Source organism: Protopterus annectens, chromosome 1.part2 (assembly GCF_019279795.1).
Source record: "Protopterus annectens isolate FY-2018-M chromosome 1.part2, PAN1.0, whole genome shotgun sequence".
In the NCBI taxonomy this organism is placed as follows: Eukaryota; Metazoa; Chordata; order Ceratodontiformes; family Protopteridae; genus Protopterus; species Protopterus annectens.
In genome coordinates this window covers 555,101,892-555,107,891 of record NC_056727.1, presented here as the reverse complement: position 1 = coordinate 555,107,891, position 6,000 = coordinate 555,101,892, and the positions used below count along the sequence as shown (strand labels likewise).

Genomic DNA, 6,000 nt, shown 5'->3' with positions numbered 1-6,000 from the left:
AGCCAGCCATTTTCCAAGCTGCCGTCAGCTTCAAACTCTCGAGCTAAACTCTTACCCAGAATTCCTCTTTCCCTGTTACCTCAGATTTCACATTGCCATCCAGTCGTGTCAAGCTCCTTCTCTTGATTTAAGTACAGGCGATTGTTTAATTGCTTTACAGATTACTTTTCTGTCAGAAAAGTTGATATTTTATTGTCTCTTGCCCTATCGCATCAAGCGATTGTAATTTCCTCAGGTTTTTTTCTGTCCTTTACCTTGCAGTAAAAGAGGTAAGTAATCTTCTCTTTACCATCTTTGGTAATCATTTTCCCTTTCTCTGTCATACCTTCGCGTACTCTCTTGTACCATTGTTGGTACTTTTCTGTTGGTTAATATGGCAGATAAAAAAGTTAGTCCGGGGTTTAATCGGTGTTCTGATTGTGGACACAAACTGCCTACTTCTGATGCACACTCTTTATATGTTTACTGTTTGGGAGCTTCCCATTTATCTGTTGAACCACCTTGTACTATATGTGAGGACTTCTGTAATAGAACTTTGTTAGAAAGGAAAAACAAGCTGATACTTTAGGGACTTCTAAAATCTCTCTCCTAAAGCCCATAACAAAATGGATGTTTCTACTAAGGCTAAATCCTTGCCTTTGTCCCTGGCTGGGGACTCTCACCAACCAAAACCTAAAAAGGCTAAAATTTCAGCTCCTGAGCTCTCTTGTCAGCCCCAGTGCTTTCGGTGCCCAGAGCTTCGGTACCGAGGCCTTCGTCTCCATTAGTGATTTCGGCTCTGTCCTCTTCTTCAGCCTTCTACATATCGGCATCAAGGGGCTCCTCGGTTCAGACCATTACCACTGTATCGGCACTGACCGTTCAGTCGGCGCAGACCTTGACCACATCTGCTCAGAGATCTTCTTCGAAACCAAGGCCTTTATTGTTGACTCCAGTTTTGTCTGTTCCAGCCCATTTCAGCACCGATCCCTGTGTTGATACAGACAATGACATCAGCACCGATGACGACTTTGGTGCAGACTACAATAGTTCAGTCTTTCTCTGCACCGTTGTCCTCTGTGCGCTCAGATGAGATGGGCACAGAGTCTGCCTCTTTTGTGGACAGGCCTGTTTCTCCCTCAGTCTCTGGGAGGTCCACTAGAAGCCTTTCTGAATGTGTGTTGCGTCTTGTGAACCAGGCATTCTTGGCCAGAGGTATTCCACCCCTTAGGAACTATGCTTCCTTGGGAGGTGATCTTCCATCTCCGACACCTTCTTATTTTCCTCCTTCATTGCCTTTGAAGCCCATGGATATAGTACAGTCTTTCCCTTCTGTGGTTCCCTTTATGAATCTCACTAAGAAACCGCAATTGCCTTCATGGCAGGAAAGTTTTGCTGCGACCCAGGATGCCAGCTGCAACACGCATAGCTTGCTGCTCCACATCCATCCAGCGACTCCTGGTCGGCAGGCAGAGCTACTTAGGGGAGGAGTGCCCCCTGTCCTAGACATACACTCTTCTCGAGGTGGACCAGCATTCCAACTGATTGTGAAGGCTTTTGCTGCTGCTGGCGATAGCATATTGTCTATACCTCTGCCCTCCTCTGTTACACTGGTTTCACAAGTCGCACTTAGTGGACACCAGGTGCAAGGGCCTCAGGACATATTCCCTCAGGAATCCCCCTTTCCGTTGTCTTCCTCAGCTTCTCCCGCTGAGGAGGTCCACCGGAAAAGTTTGTGTAAGAGGAAACACGTGGATTCCACAGAGGAGTCCCTCAACGAAGACACAGATTTCGATGAGTGGGGAAGGATCCCCTTGGTCGCCCTCCGAGGTATCCTTTGGCGATATCCTAGAAACCCTAAAACAGAGAGGTGACTGGCAGTCCTCTAATCCAACCCCTGAGGAATCTGTGTTCCTGCAGGCCCAGCCCCCAACCTCCTGGGTTACTCCACCTGCTGATGAACTTGTCAAGTTCACCGTGCTTGGAAGGCCCATGATACCATGAAAGCTATTCCCTAGAGGCCAGATAAGATCTTGTCCCCTCCTGTTTCAGATTCCTATTGGTCCAAAGGTCTTCCTGTAGATGATTTGGTGGTGGCGGCCGCAACAGAAAAGGATCTGCCAGAAGAAGAAAACCAGACTGTCCATCCGCCTAACAGAGTCCCGGGCCCTGGACAGAATTGGAAAGCACACCTTTACTTCAGCGACCTTTGCTATCAGGTCCCTGAATTATATGGCACATTTTGCCAGTCTTCAAAGGGAGTGGCCTCAGCTGGCCACCATTGAGTCTATGTCTAACTTCTCTATGCAATTGATATTCCAACAGGATGGTAAGACCCTTTGGAAAAAGACGACTGGATGTGCTCCATAGATCTTCAAGATGCGTACTACCACATAAAGGTGGACAGGCCATCAAGAAGATTTCTGTGCTTCCATGTGGGAGCCAGTCACTACCAGTTCAGAGTACTGCCCTTCGGACTGTCTATAGCCCCCAGAGTGTTCAGAGTGCATGGCAGTTGTCACAGCTCACTTGCGACTTCAAGGATTCCGGGTGTTTCCATACCTAGACGACTGGCTCATTTCCGCCCCTACCAGACATCTACTGGGAAAAGCCCTGGCATACTCTCTCCTCGCTGCCGAAAGGCTAGGCATAACCATAAACTGGCAGAAATCCAATCTCACCCCCATCTCAGTCGACAGAATTCATAGGGGTTATCTTGGACACAAAAAAAATGCAGAGCTGCTATTCCAGAGCACAGAATTTTAAGGATAAAGCAACAACTAATTCCAATCCTTTCAAAGGAAAAATCCATGGCTCACTCGGTTATACAGCTGGTGGGTTCCATGGCAGCCTCCATCACTATTGTTCCCCTGGCCAGGTTTCACATGAGGCTTCTACAATGGCTTCTGCTCACCCAGTGGTATCCCTTTCAACATCCTCTTTCAGCCATGATTCGAGTAACCCACAGGTGCAAATCGATTTTAAATTGGTGGATGACACACAGTCTCTCACAATGGTCTTGCCCCTTCTCCCCCCAGCATCCCAAGGCCACAGTGACCATGGATCTCTCCCTGATGGGGTGGGGGGCTATGTCAGGGACAGACTGTCCAAGGCACTTGGTCCCAACTGGAGGCCCATCTGCATATAAATGTTCTAGAGCGGAGGGCAATGCTTCTGGCGTTGCAAGCATTCCATCCTCTGCTGCTGTCTGGGACAGTTGCAATTCAGTCAGACAACATGGTGGTGGTCTGGTACATCAACAGGCAAGTTGGAACCAAATCTTACCCCCTTTGTCGAGAGGCCATGAGGATATGGCGATGGCTACCAACCGTTTTCTTCTAGCAATGCACATTCCCGAGTTCCAACGTGATAGAAAGACTCAGCAGGTGGATTCTTCAACCTCACGAGTGGTCCCTGAATCCCTTGATAGCGGCAGAGATCTTCCACTGCTGGGGGCCGTCCTTGCTGCGACCCTTTTGCATCTATGACCAACTACAAATGCAGCAACTACTTCGCCATGATTCCCCCTCCGGGACAGTCACCCAGGGATGCTCTAGTCCACGATTGGCCCTCCGGTCTTCTCTATACTTTTCTGTCCTTTCCGTCCTTTTCTGTCATTCCTCAGTTTCTGAAGAAAGCCCAGCAGTTGAAGAGCAATGTAATCCTCATAGCACCATATCGGCCCCGACAGATTTGGTTCCACTTCCTTTGGCCTCGCCTACTAGATTGACCATGGATTCTCCATCCAATCCTGGAGTTTATCTCACACCCACAGAACCCGATTCATAACAGCTTGAACAGCCTGAAGCTAACAGCTTGGCTACTCCAATTCCCTTGATTGCCAGGCAGAATGATCTTTCTTTACCAGTACGTGATATTTTCATTGGTTCTCATAAGTCTTCCACTAGAATTACGTATTTGAGCAAGTGGAAAAGATTTACCTTTTGGCCAAAAGATAAACAAGTAGACCCCTTTTCAGCACCAGTGTCAATAATACTAGACTGTCTGGCCGACCTGTTTCAATCGGGTCTATCGGCCTCTGCCATTAGAGTTCATTTGTCTGCAATTTCTAATTTTCATGAGGGTGTCCAAGATTCCTCTTATGTCCCATTAATTGTGCAAGACCTTCATAAAAGGTGTGAATCATCTGAAGCCACCTTTTAGAGAACCTATTCAACCATGGGCTTTATCATTCGTTCTACAAGCTTTGAAGATGGCACCTTTTGAACCAGCCTCTTCTTGAGACCCCAAGTATTTGTCATGGAAAACCTTGTTTTTGGTCATTATTACTTCTGCCAGACGTATTTCTGAACTTCAGGCTTTATGTATTAAGAGTCCATACTTGATTTTTCATAGACAGTGTCTCTGAGAACTGATCAGTCATCTCTGCCTAAAGTGATCTCCGAAATGTCCGTTAATCAAGCCATTGAATTGCCAGTTTTCTTTCCCAACCATTCAAACAGAGGAGAGTATTACCTACATACCCTAGATATACACAGGCAAATCCATTTTTACTTAAACAGAACTAAACCCTTTTGTAAATCTGACCAGTTATTTTTGGCCTTTTCTGGATCTAGATTCGGATCTGCTGTTGCTAAGGTCACATTAGCTAGATGTTTGAAGGACTGTGTGACCTATATTTACACACTACGTAATATCTCGTTGCCTACTACCATGAAAGCTCATTCAACAAGGTCGGTGGCAACTTCTGCTGCCTTCCATGCCAGAGCTTCTTTACATGACATCTGTGCAGCTGCAGCTTGGCCTACGCCTCATACCTTCATCAATCATTACGAATTGGATTTGGCCTCCAGGGGAAGAGCATCTTTCGGTTCTATGGTGCTCAGGAATGTCCTATGAGAGCCTCCCAGGAATAGAAGTAGGTGGGGACTCTGTCCCATGCACAAGGAATGAACGAGGATTAACAATATCAGATAAAGAAGTTATGTCTTATCATAACGTTTCATCTGTATTGTTGATCCTAGTTTCATTACGACCCTCCCTTTTTTCCCCTCCTGTGATTTCTAGTGGATCTCACCATCCAGTTCTCTTAGGTTATTTGACCAGAGGTAGCCTCTACCTTTTTTAACTTGCAAACTCAATCTAAGGTAACAGGGAACGGGGAATTGTGGGTAAGAGTTTAGCTGGAGAGTTTGAAGCTGACGCGAGCTTGGAAAATGGCCGGCTCTTTTCCGAGCTCGGAACCGATACACATGCGTAATGACTGAACGAGGATCAATAATACAGATGAAACATTATGGTAAGACATAACTTCTTTTTTTCTTTTAACGTTAATACAGTGTGGGACAAGAAAATATTTTAAGTGTAGTTATCCTGTAAAGTTTTCAAGGATGTAATGAATCAGAATCCTGAGATAAAGGAATTAACTCCTTCTCATTTGATGTGATAAACATTTATAATGTATGCTGAAACATACAACTTATTTAAATTGCGCTGATTTTTTTAATGGCACCTCTAGTTCAACTTTTGAAGAAGCACATGGTGCTATTTGCATTTTTTAAACAGTGGTGATGAGCAATCTTTCCTATGAACTTACTGAGTATAGTGAAGCTTACTGAACAAGGAAGTTATGAACAGAGTCAATGTATCTGAGTTTCTTTCCACCATAAATGATTTTATAGGTTTTTATTATTTCTGCATTGATTTGATCAATAGAATTAAGCAAATAAAATCCTGCAAACATAACATAGTCTGTTAGGGACTCTACAGAGTTTGCACCACTGACAAATGGAAATCAACCAACCAGTAGAACGTATTAGTTTGTTGAAGTATTCCACAGTTTTGTACAGGTAAAGTATTTTTACAGTCCTAAGGCAGCCAAGTTGTAGGAAATGTCCATTTTTATTTTTAGAGCATCCATGTGGGTTAAGCTGACTAGTGCAGGGATGATGTGAGGGTGGTACAGATGAAATTGGTAGATATTAGACGGCAGAATTGTAGTCATGGTGATGCATTTTTACTTGATGTAATCTTTACAATTTTACAATAAACAGTGATCCT

General features: G+C 44.9%; 1 protein-coding gene across 3 annotated transcripts in view; it reads left to right on the top strand.

Annotated features, from left to right (window-relative positions):
* The window catches only part of ATL2 (atlastin GTPase 2), a 1,083,407-nt gene that overhangs the window by 404,712 nt on the left and 672,695 nt on the right, over positions 1-6,000 (top strand). The window lies entirely within an intron of this gene.